The sequence below is a fragment of the Leptodactylus fuscus genome, chromosome 11 (genome assembly GCF_031893055.1).
Source record: "Leptodactylus fuscus isolate aLepFus1 chromosome 11, aLepFus1.hap2, whole genome shotgun sequence".
NCBI lineage: Eukaryota > Metazoa > Chordata > Amphibia > Anura > Leptodactylidae > Leptodactylus > Leptodactylus fuscus.
Genome location: NC_134275.1, coordinates 40,027,479 through 40,040,701, shown reverse-complemented (window position 1 = coordinate 40,040,701; position 13,223 = coordinate 40,027,479).

Genomic DNA, 13,223 nt, shown 5'->3' with positions numbered 1-13,223 from the left:
TGATACTGTGCTAATTTATTTACAACCATCCCTCATTATAGACTGCAAACATGTACTGCTATGATGACAGATAGCAGAGCTGGCTTTGTCTGGGAGACAGCAAGTGAAACCCCGCCCACCAATGTACCGAGAAAACCAGGAAGTGAACAAAGCATACAGCCTGCAAGGTGGTGAACAAGCGAGTTGGGAATACCACTTTAATTTATTGTCCCTCTCCAACTACCCCCACTGTTAATATCTCTTTCCAGCCGCTTCAGTTTCATGTCCCCTCTAGTTTCCACCAGTTTAAACTGGGGCACCAGGAGAGGGACTTAATACTGTGGGGCAGTTGGAAGGGAATATATAATGTGGGGACATATAATGTACAGTACAGGTGACTGTAGGAGGATTATACTGTGTGGGGGCACATGAAAAATGAATGGGCGGAGTCAACATAAAGTGAGTGGAGCTAAATTACCATTTTGTCCCTCTTTCTGTTCTTCAAAAGTTGGGAGGTATGAGTACAGTATAACTATACAGGGCAATAGTACATGTTATGGTATGATGGGGAGGGGGACTATAACCTGTGGGGGGCGCAGTCAGCTCACTATTGCAGTAATTGTGCCTCCCACAGGTAACAGCATTACTTATGTGAGGAGGCTATTACCCATGAATTGCAGCACTATTGCATGTGGGGTATTGTACAGTAAGTGGTCATTTTCTTGTGGCCGGCAGACATGCGCAATCGGCTTTGGCCTAGGCCCAAGGCCTAGAAGTTTGAAGCCACCGCTGGAAGAAGATGTGAAGAAGACCCGTTCCTGAAGAAGATGGAGGCGGCGCTGGAGAGTTCTCTCGTAGCATTGTGGACACCCCCAGTGTTTGAGCGCTGGGGCCCGCCCCCAGTGCTGCAAGAGAACTCCTTTGTATACCGACGAAAACCGGATTATATACCGAACGGCGGCGCGGAGAAGACATCTAAAGGTAGGAGAAGAATAGCCTTTCTTATGGCTATTCCTACGTGGTCGGCTGAAAAACATTGAGTTTTAGTGATGAGATCCCTTTAATCTTTGGCCAGTGCATTCATTATAGCAGTACTACCGCATTCTCCTCTTCTAATGCTCTGCTTTCATCTTCAGCGAATCCAAGGCAATCCAGTGCTTGTTGTATTTATGCTCTCTAGCACAGCCAATGTTTTTCACCTTTTTGGGAACATTTATTGACAATAATTAGTCATCCATTTTTGTGTTCAATATTTCATTATTCATTGATGTACCTATTCCTTTACTTTAAATTCACAATTTTCAAATAATCTTTGTGAGACTGATATGAGACTCTATAGTGCATACCTCCCAACCGTCCCGATTTCCGCGGGAAAGTCACGATTTGGGTGACATGTCCCGCGGTCCCGATTGGAGGGAGGTATGTCCCGATTTCAACTCAGATCTGCGTCCAGAGGACGCAGATCTGAGTTGAACACATATGCGGCTGAAGCAAGGAGCTGACACAGGTCAGCTCCTCGCTTCGCCGCTGCCCGCCTCTCTCCCTGACACACGCGGCTGAAGCTGCTCACGTGCTCGCTTCGCCGCTGCGTCTCTCTCTCTCGCTGACACATGCGGCTGAAGCGAGGAGCTGACCTGTGTCAGCTCCTCGCTTTGCCGCTGCCGCCGGCTCCTGGCTTGTAGACGCGATGTACAAGCCAGGAGCCGGCGGCAGCGGCGAAGCGAGGAGCTGACCTGTGTCAGCTCCTTGCTTCAGCCGCATGTGTCAGCGAGAGAGGCGGGCAGAGAGCGGCGAGGGAGCGGAGGAGAAGGTAAGTTTAATGTGGAGGTGGAACGTGAATCTGGGGGCAGATGAAGGAGAGGACGGCATGACACTGGGGGCAGAGATGGAGAGGACATGAATCTGGGGGCAGAGATGGGGGACATGAATCTGGGGGCAGAGATGGAGGGACAGGAATCTGGGGGCAGAGATGGGGGACATGAATCTGGGGGCAGAGATGTGGGACATAAATCTGGGGGCAGAGATGGAGGGACATTAATCTGGGGGCAGAGATGTGGGACATGAATCTGGGGGCAGAGATGTGGGGAAATGAATCTGGGGGCAGAGATGGAGAGGACATGAATCTGGGGGCAGAGATGGAAGAGGGACATGAAACTGGGGGCAGATGAAGGGTGTATATGAAACTGGGGGAGAGATAGTGGGCGGGGTCAACACAAAAGTGGGTGGGGCTAAATTTGCCGCGGCGTGCTATGCGCGCCACACATTTTGTCCCTCTTTCAGTTCTTCAAAAGTTGGGAGGTATGATAGTGTAGTAGTCACAGGATCCGACCGTTAAAATAGAAGAGTCGCTAAATGTATGAATGATTTCTTGTAGTTCTGAACATGATTCTATTCTATCTGACACACGTTTTGTAGGAGACTTTATATCTTTACATATATGCATTTTTTTCATAAATATGAGTGAATTACATATTGCCTAGGGCCCCGTTCACATCTGTATTCGGAATTCTGTTCCCCTCCCTGCATGAAAAATACGGAGAGAAAATAAGATTCATTAAAGAGCGACATCGTGTGACTATTCCAATGAACTACAAGTTATGTTGAATACTAAAAAAATTCTAAAGGTATACCGAGGACCCCTAGTGATAACTGTTAAAATTACATTATAAAAGTTCCTTTTTTTTTTTTAAAGGGATTCTACCACTAAAACCTTTTTTTTGTGGATAAGACGTCGGAATAGCCTTTAGAAAAAAACAAATAATATGTCAGCTCACCTTCGTGTCCAGATACTTTGACGTAAAGGAGAATGTACACTGTTCTTGTTAATTTCAGGTGAAACTTTGCATGAAGGCATAAATGGTATGCACGGAGGTTGTATGCCTTTCAGCCCAGGGTGATAATATACTTTCTTGAAGTCACCATCCAGCACACATTTTTCAAGTTAAATAAAACTCAGCCTTTATTTCTCCATTTTAGAGTAGGAAAACATCCATTACAAAGTTTAAAAAGCGCTCAGCATGGCCAGCATAGGAAGGAAAAACGCAGCGTCCGGCTGACGCGTTTCGGAGCCCTTATACTAGCTCCTTACTCATAGCCTGAGGCTATTCGTCTCTTAGCTTTAGACGTGGTCTCCGCTGCGCTGTTCCTTAGAAATAACGTTTTTTACCGGTATGCAAATGAGTTCTTTCGCAGCAACGGGTGTGGGCCCCAGAGCTCATACAGCGATGGGGGCATCCCCACCACTTCCAGAGAAGTGTCTCCAGCGACGCCTCCTTCTTTGCCCGCAGCGTCATCTTCAACGTCTTCTTCCCTGCAGGAGCATAGCGATGTTGCAGGCATCTGTGCTGGCATCTAACCGTCCCCGGCATCCGCCTCTCTATTACAGCGGATGCCAGGTCTGTATTGGCGGCCCCTTCCCACCAAAGGGTAAACTACCCCACCCCCAGGCTCGCTCCCGTGCACTTAACCCCTCCTCCCTCCCCCCTCAGAGCAGCAGATACATCACTTGACTTATGACCAGATAAGTCAAGGGATGTGTAAAAAAAAAATGAATAAAGTAAGATAGTGGACAAACAAAGCAGTTCTGCAGAAGCAGTGTATTTAGGAAAAGTCTTACATCCACATTAACAAGCAGTATAGATAGAATCCTTGTGATGGGCCAACCCCTTTAAGTTTGCTTTAAGGGTAGGAAAAACACAAGGGCAACTCCAGAAGATATGCACAAGTGATCTGATTTGGCCACAAACTCTCCAACAATTAGGTGAAGACGTTGGGTAGATTTTTGAGAGCATCAATGGGGTAAAATATCAGCATAAGAGGAGTTTTACAATATTGCTCCCAGTGAAAGGCACAAGAGGTAGATTTACAAGCCAACTCATTGTATTGCTCCATTCCGACACGCTAAAGTTCCTAGCAAAGTCAGATTCCCATTTCAAGAGCTGGGCCTGGGGGGCTTTAGTAAATGGTCATTGGTCACTAGAAGGTACAGTGACTTTTTGCCTTTTGATCAGGAAACATTTGGGGCTTATAGGAAGTCTCCCATGTTTGCTGGGATCGACAAAGTGATAGAGGGGTCAGATAACAAAAAGTCTCTAATTTGAATTTATTCGACAGTTTCTTGTATAGGAATTTCAATCGTAGTTGGGCAAAGGAGAGAATGGAATTATTTAGAAGTCAGATATGTGATGTATTCCACTGGAGATCCATGTTGATATCGATAAATTGGGAATGTAGTGTATCAAGGTCTGAAGTGGAATGGACAAATTTATCATAAGTAGACAAGAATGATGGGAGGAGCCCCCTAAGCGACAGGCATCAAGGGAGATCTGGACTGATGGGGGAACTACCGAAAGGGTAAAGCAGATTTAGGAGAGTAGAGCAAGAGGGCTCTCCAGTTGGAGATGTGAGTAACATGAGCCTCCAATACTGGCCATAGCTTATCATGAGAATCATCCCACCAGTATTTCAGTTGGTCGAGTATAAAAGCTAAGTGGTGATGGTAGAGATTAGGGAGGCACATACAACCATGATACGGAAGCTTTGTCATTGTGGAGAATAAAACGCATGTTTTGCCTGTTGCCAAACGAACGGTTTCACTTGTTTGTGGAGAGTGGTAAATGTGGATGATGGAAGGGGAACCATTGATTTTCTAAGATAATATAAAATACATGGTAATATAAGCATTTTATAAAGGACTAGTCTGCCTAGTGTAAAAACTGAGCTAGTCGCCTCAATTCTGTCTGGAGTGTGGAAATTAGGGAAGGAAAGTTATCTGCGACCAGTGAATTTACCAAAGGAGTTAAGTTAATACTCAAGTAAGGGCTAGATTTAGGGTTTCATTAAAAGTTCTCAATTTTTATTTACACAGATATGGCTGGGTTCACAAATGCGTTGGGTCTAAAAAAAAACATCTGTACGGCAGACTTTTTTTCTCCACCGCTTTTTCCCCGACGGACCCTAACCTGCACATGTAATCGTATAGTGCCAGATTGTGACTGCATAGAGCCATATAGTGTCCAGAGAATGGTCTGTTGTGCTGGATCCGGGACACTTGGGCGTCTTTTGTGTACACCATGCATACAGTTTACTGGACACAAATCTGTTCTCTGGACTCATCTGTGTTAATATTTAGACAGTGGAGTATGTGCTGATCTGCCATCCGATGACCTTCCAAGAACTGTTCTTGCCAGAAACACCCTGTATGACCAATTCTATATGAATATATAGAATCTGGGGTGTAGGAAGGCACTCAAGTACACAGATCTCCAAAGAAAATGAGGGGAACATGTTCCCTCAGGATATGGCATTAAAAACAAAAAGGGTTTGTTGTGGTGCCTGTCCTTCTATTCCTAGGCTGTGAGGAGCAACAAGAAGGGAAGGGGGAAGAAGGGCCTCTGAATACATGTAAAGCCTGGGTGACCCTGTGACAAAATGGTAGCTCCATAACTGCTAAAATGGCTGCTGTTGCTTAGACACTTTTGAGAACCATCTAGAAAAGAAGTAGAAGACATGAGAGGAACGCAGCCAGCGGTGATAGAGGTCCTAGCACAAGTAGGGTCACACATGAAAGAACAAGCGTTGCCTCCAGAAATATGTGAACCCTACTGGGCCGCTGACACAGTTCAGGCTTGTGATGGGCATTCCAGGGTGATGATTAGTTGTGGGTTGCTGATTCATTACACCCCCCACTCCCCCACCCCCACCCCAAATCCAGTATCAAACTCGTACTTAACCTTTATAAGGCTGAAGGGTCATAGGATACTCTTTTTGTATGATATGGCATTTTAAAGAGGAGCTTTGGGTAGGTTGATAAAGCTGGGGTCAGGCCCATATGAGCTAAGGCCTCTCTTGAAGGACCTCAAAATTTGCAGACTCTAAACTTGCTAATATACTTATGGATGGGGACTGATGAGTCCTAAATATCAATTGAATTCTGTGGCCACACTAAAGCTAGCCATAGCCTAGAATTCTGGAACTCATTCGAACTGACCTAGCCCTGGACTTTGTATGACCATGACACCCCAACCACAGGACTTGATATGACCTAACCAACCTAATTTAAGGACTCAATATGACCAATTTAATCCAACCCAAGGGCTCTATATGGACAGGTTAAACCAAACCAAGAGCTCTATATGACCAAGTCAACCAAACCCAGGGACTCTTGTAGAAAATATCCAGATTAGGCAATCACACTTTTTGCCAAAAATTAGTCAAACCTCTTAAAAAAATGGAACCTAGTCTTTGGCCCAGTCTTTGTTCCTACCTGTATAACATATTTGAGAAATCTGAGATGTAATTATTCTTGCATATATGTATAATGTGTCTATCTTGAGAACATATGTATCCAATCCCTTCTCTACTCCAGACAGACCCTCAAATCTTTGTCTGATACTATCCAGACGTAACACTTGGCAAAAACTGTCCATCTCTTCCCAATAAATAAATTTAAATAACACAATAAAACCAGGTCCCACATCCAACCAGACGTAGGAGGCCGGTTCCAAGCTGGAACAGATCTCCTCAGTGATTGTTGTCTAGATGGCTTTGGCCCAATCCCCATAGCTGTCTACCTGGGAGCATGACAAGCGATGGCGAGAGCAAACATCTGTATGTTCAATGTCAAGAGATGAGCTCATCGTCCAGGCTCCTCACACCTGGAAGACACCAGTGCCAAATATTTAAAAAATGACATTTATCTGAGACGTTTCATTTACTCCCCGGGTGGAAGAACTTGTAAAGAAGTATTTGGCTGATTTATGGAGATGTACGGCAGACCACCATCAATATTCTCGGTTTACTGTGAGGAACGAAGTCCAGGACTCTAGACTACTCTAAGACACACTAGGGCCAAGTTCATAGGAGTTCGATTAACTTTGCAGGAGGACATGTACATACTTGGAGGTGACCCAGCAAACCTGGAGAACATATGAACCCTTTGCAGATTGTGCCCCTGGTTGGACTTCTGACCAAAGCATTCACTAACTTGACCCCCCCTCCCATGGGAAGCAGCAACAGGTTCTAAAATAATATTTTGGAATGCCCATTACCACCGCCAATCAGCTGAGGACCATGATGTCTTCACTGTTGACCACGTCATGCAATGCCATACATTGTGTTGTGGTTGTTCCTGGTACTACAGCTAACCGCAGTGTGTGAAAGAGATGTAGGAAAGTCTCATCCACAGTAAATGCTGCAATTCTATGGTGGAAAATCCGTGGTGCAGTATAGTGGAAGGCCGCAGCTGTTGACTAGGTCATGGTGTTATGTGTACAAGGATCTTCAGTCTCATATAAGGCTCCTAGTACTGCAATAAGGTCACCAGCATCTGCACCACCTTAAAAAAAGTCCTACATTTACAAAAACAGGTGGAAGAGACTTGGTGTAAGATATAAGGAAATGAGAGGTAGGAGATAAGCGAGACATGGAAGGGGAAGAAGTGGAGGACTAGTTCATCTCATCACCCCTCTTATCTCCACTGTGCAGCACCTGTAGGTTGATAATTCCTCTCCTGCCATGTCCCATCTTCTCAGCCGCTGCTTGAAGAGAACTGGGCAGAAGACCAAGTACAGTAATTTCACACGTTGTCAGAAAATGGAGTGTCACACACCAGACAGGCGACGAGGGATATGCTGTATCTTAGTCATATCCGGACATCTGCCTCTGCTATGTGGTGATATATCCCCAGCTATCTAGGTGCACGGCTTACTGTTCAGGACTCGTGTTTAAGAACGAACAGGTTACAAGATGGTGAGAAATAGAGGAAGATGGAGGAGCTTTAAAAGTGGAAGCATACATATACTTTACATACGTCATTACACATGGGCCGCTAATCATGAAATATTCAATCTGAAGTGGTCACATTGATGGACATTAAACATATTTACAGTTCCTTATCGTCATGTCAGGCCTTAGGCTTCGTATATGCTTTGGACTGGTCTCCTCTGGCTTGGTTTTCATTGGTTCACTAGGCCTGGTTGTCGGCTTTGGTCTGTGTAGCATCCATCTTCTCTACTTTCCTCACAGGTCACTGCAAAAGGGAGACTCCCTATTCTCCTGCCATGTTGCTGTCTTTGAACTTCACAGCCACAGTACCCATCAGCAAACCCCAGCTGTAAGCATGCTGCTGTGGGGAAGGATGCTCCCTATCATCCTGCCATGTTGCTCTCTATTTGAATTTCGCAATCGCAGTCCCCATCAGCAGGTCTCGGCTGTCTTCTGCTGTAGGGAGGGAGACTCCCTCTCCTCCTAACTCCATCTTCATCGTTACAGCGTCACAGCTTAGGCCCCACTGCTAATCTAAGCATTTTCTCTCTTGCTAGGCCACACTCACTCCACTTGGGTCTAGCCTATTGTTGCAGCAGGCCTCTTCAGTAATCAGGCTTCCCGTGGCCTCTCTCTTCTCATGGACCCATCTGTCCTTTATAAAGTAGGTGACTAACTAAGGAAGCTACCATCTTGCAGTGTCTTCTAACCACTAGTGCATACTTCTTACTGATGACCTGTCCACAGGATAGGCCATCAATATCCAATTGGTACAGGTGGGACACCCGGACAGTTCAGCTGTTTTGGCAGTCTCTGGGCACCAAAAGATGCTGCATTGGATGGGGAGTAGGAACTCTACTGTACAGCAGTGGGCAATGGAACTGCAGCACCATTCTTATTACATGAAGAAGAGCAGAGCAGCTTCCACTCCCCTTTCACCGCAGCAGCTTCCAGTGCCTGGAGACTGCCCAAACACTGATCTCTGCTGATTAGATACTCATGAGCTATCCTGTGTAGAGATGAGCGAACACTAAAATGTTCGAGGTTCGAAATTCGATTCGAACAGCCGCTCAATGTTCGTGTGTTCGAACGGGTTTCGAACCCCATTATAGTCTATGGGGAACAGATACTCGTTAAGGGGGAAACCCAAATCCGTGTCTGGAGGGTCACCAAGTCCACTATGACACCCCAGGAAATGATGCCAACACCTCTGGAATGACACTGGGACAGCAGGGGAAGCATGTCTGGGGGCATCTAACACACCAAAGACCCTCTATTACCCCAACATCACAGCCTAACAACTACACACTTTACACACTCAATACCACCTCTCTGACAGTAGGAAAACACCTTGAAACATGTGTATTTGGCACTTGCAGTGAGGAGAGCTTGTCACCAGCAGTGAATTTGGCCCTTGTAGTAAGTTGAGGTTGGCACCAACATTTGTTTTGAAAATCAGGGTGGATTGAGCCTCTAACCAGCAGAGTTTGGGCAAATTCATGGTGGAGGGAGCCTCTAAACACCCCAGTTTGGGCAAATTCATGGTGGAGGGAGCCTCTAAAAACCCCAGTTTGGACCAATTCATGGTGGAGGGAGCCTCTAACCAGCCCAGTTTGGGCAAATTCATGGTGGAGGGAGCCTCTAAAAAACCCAGTTTGGACCAATTCATGGTGGAGGGAGCCTCTAACCAGCCCAGTTTGGGCAAATTCATGGTGGAGGGAGCCTCTAACCAGCCCAGTTTGGACCAATTAATGGTGGAGGGAGCCTCTAACCAGCCCAGTTTGGACCAATTAATGGTGGAGGGAGCCTCTAACCACCCCAGTTTGGACCAATTCATGGTGGAGGGAGCCTCTAAACAGCCAAGTTTGGACCAATTCATGGTGGAGGGAGCCTCTAAAAACCCCAGTTTGGACCAATTCATGGTGGAGGGAGCCTCTAACCAGCCCAGTTTGGGCAAATTCATGGTGGAGGGAGCCTCTAAACAGCCCAGTTTGGACCAATTCATGCTGGAGGGAGCCTCTAACCAGCCCAGTTTGGACCAATTAATGGTGGAGGGAGCCTCTAACCAGCCCAGTTTGGACCAATTAATGGTGGAGGGAGCCTCTAACCAGCCCAGTTTGGACCAATTAATGGTGGAGGGAGCCTCTAACCAGCCCAGTTTGGACCAATTAATGGTGGAGGGAGCCTCTAACCACCCCAGTTTGGACCAATTCATGGTGGAGGGAGCCTCTAAACAGCCAAGTTTGGACCAATTCATGGTGGAGGGAGCCTCTAAAAACCCCAGTTTGGACCAATTCATGGTGGAGGGAGCCTCTAACCAGCCCAGTTTGGGCAAATTCATGGTGGAGGGAGCCTCTAACCAGCCCAGTTTGGACCAATTAATGGTGGAGGGAGCCGCTAAACAGCCCAGTTTGGGCAAATTCATGGTGGAGGGAGCCTCTAAACAGCCCAGTTTGGGCAAATTCATGGTGGAGGGAGCTTCTAAAAAAACCAGTTTGGACCAATTCATGGTGGAGGGAGCCTCTAACCAGCCCAGTTTGGACCAATTAATGGTGGAGGGAGCCTCTAAACAGCCAAGTTTGGACCAATTCATGGTGGAGGGAGCCTCTAAAAACCCCAGTTTGGACCAATTCATGGTGGAGGGAGCCTCTAACCAGCCCAGTTTGGGCAAATTCATGGTGGAGGGAGCCTCTAACCAGCCCAGTTTGGACCAATTAATGGTGGAGGGAGCCTCTAACCAGCCCAGTTTGGACCAATTAATGGTGGAGGGAGCCTCTAACCACCCCAGTTTGGACCAATTCATGGTGGAGGGAGCCTCTAAACAGCCAAGTTTGGACCAATTCATGGTGGAGGGAGCCTCTAAAAACCCCAGTTTGGACCAATTCATGGTGGAGGGAGCCTCTAACCAGCCCAGTTTGGGCAAATTCATGGTGGAGGGAGCCTCTAAACAGCCCAGTTTGGGCAAATTCATGGTGGAGGGAGCCTCTAACCAGCCCAGTTTGGACCAATTAATGGTGGAGGGAGCCTCTAACCAGCCCAGTTTGGACCAATTAATGGTGGAGGGAGCCTCTAACCAGCCCAGTTTGGACCAATTAATGGTGGAGGGAGCCTCTAACCAGCCCAGTTTGGACCAATTAATGGTGGAGGGAGCCTCTAACCACCCCAGTTTGGACCAATTCATGGTGGAGGGAGCCTCTAAACAGCCAAGTTTGGACCAATTCATGGTGGAGGGAGCCTCTAAAAACCCCAGTTTGGACCAATTCATGGTGGAGGGAGCCTCTAACCAGCCCAGTTTGGGCAAATTCATGGTGGAGGGAGCCTCTAACCAGCCCAGTTTGGACCAATTAATGGTGGAGGGAGCCGCTAAACAGCCCAGTTTGGGCAAATTCATGGTGGAGGGAGCCTCTAAACAGCCCAGTTTGGACCAATTCATGGTGGAGGGAGCCTCTAACCAGCCCAGTTTGGGCAAATTCATGGTGGAGGGAGCCTCTAAACAGCCCAGTTTGGACCAATTCATGGTGGAGGGAGCCTCTAACCAGCCCAGTTTGGACCAATTAATGGTGGAGGGAGCCTCTAACCAGCCCAGTTTGGACCAATTAATGGTGGAGGGAGCCTCTAACCAGCCCAGTTTGGACCAATTCATGGTGGAGGGAGCCTCTAAACAGCCAAGTTTGGACCAATTCATGGTGGAGGGAGCCTCTAAAAACCCCAGTTTGGACCAATTCATGGTGGAGGGAGCCTCTAACCAGCCCAGTTTGGGCAAATTCATGGTGGAGGGAGCCTCTAACCAGCCCAGTTTGGACCAATTAATGGTGGAGGGAGCCGCTAAACAGCCCAGTTTGGGCAAATTCATGGTGGAGGGAGCCTCTAAACAGCCCAGTTTGGACCAATTCATGGTGGAGGGAGCCTCTAAAAAACCAAGTTTGGACCAATTCATGGTGGAGGGAGCCTCTAAACAGCCCAGTTTGGGCAAATTCATGGTGGAGGGAGCCACTAAACAGCCCAGTTTGGGCAAATTCATGGTGGAGGGAGCCTCTAACCAGCCCAGTTTGGACCAATTAATGGTGGAGGGAGCCTCTAAACAGCCAAGTTTTGGGAAATTCATGGTGGAGGGAGCCTCTAACCAGCCCAGTTTGGACCAATTCATGGTGGAGGGAGCCTCTAAACAGCCCAGTTTGGGCAAATTCATGGTGGAGGGAGCCTCTAAAAAACCCAGTTTGGACCAATTCATGGTGGAGGGAGCCTCTAACCAGCCCAGTTTGGACCAATTAATGGTGGAGGGAGCCTCTAAACAGCCAAGTTTGGACCAATTCATGGTGGAGGGAGCCTCTAAAAACCCCAGTTTGGACCAATTAATGGTGGAGGGAGCCTCTAACCAGCCCAGTTTGGACCAATTAATGGTGGAGGGAGCCTCTAACCAGCCCAGTTTGGACCAATTAATGGTGGAGGGAGCCTCTAACCACCCCAGTTTGGACCAATTCATGGTGGAGGGAGCCTCTAAACAGCCAAGTTTGGACCAATTCATGGTGGAGGGAGCCTCTAAAAACCCCAGTTTGGACCAATTCATGGTGGAGGGAGCCTCTAAACAGCCCAGTTTGGGCAAATTCATGGTGGAGGGAGCCTCTAACCAGCAGAGTTGTGGGAAAGCAGGGTGGAGGGAGCCTCTAACCAGCAGAGTTGGTGGAAATCAGGGTGGAGGGAGCCTCTAACCAGCAGAGTTGGGGGAAATCATGTTGGAGGGAGCCTAGTATTAGCAGAATTGTGCAACGCTTATGGTGGATGAGTATGAGGATGCGGAGGAATTGGAGAGGTTGAGTACAGACATGGAGTTTCATGTTGGGGTGCTTTACACAGGTGGGCACAAAAATGAAGGCTCTATCCAGTGGTGGTTCATTTTTATCAAAGTGAGCCGGTCGGCACTCTCAGCTGACAGACGGGTGCGCTTGTCAGTGATGATGCCACCGGCTGCACTGAACACCCTCTCAGATAGGACGCTGGCGGCAGGACAGGACAGCACCTCCAAGGCATATAGGGCAAGTTCAAGCCACAGGTCCAACTTCGACACCCAATACGTGTAGGGCGCAGAGGGGTCGGAGAGGACAGGGCTGTGGTCGGAAAGGTATTCCCGCAACATGCGCCTATACTTCTCACGCCTGGTGACACTAGGACCCTCCGTGGCGGCACTTTGGCGAGGGGGTGCCATCAAGGTGTCCCAGACCTTAGACAGTGTGCCCCTCGTTTGTGTGGACCGGTGAGAACTTGGTTGCCTACTGGAGGAACTGCCCTCCCTGCCGCCAACGTCACATGCTGGAAACATCTCCATCATATTCTGCACCAATTGCCTGTGGCAAGCATTGATGCGATTGGCCCTCCCCTCTACCGGAATAAAAGACGAGATGTTGTTTTTATACCGGGGGTCAAGGATAGCAAAGATCCAGTACTGGTTGTCCTCCATGATTTTGACAATACGCTTGTCGGTT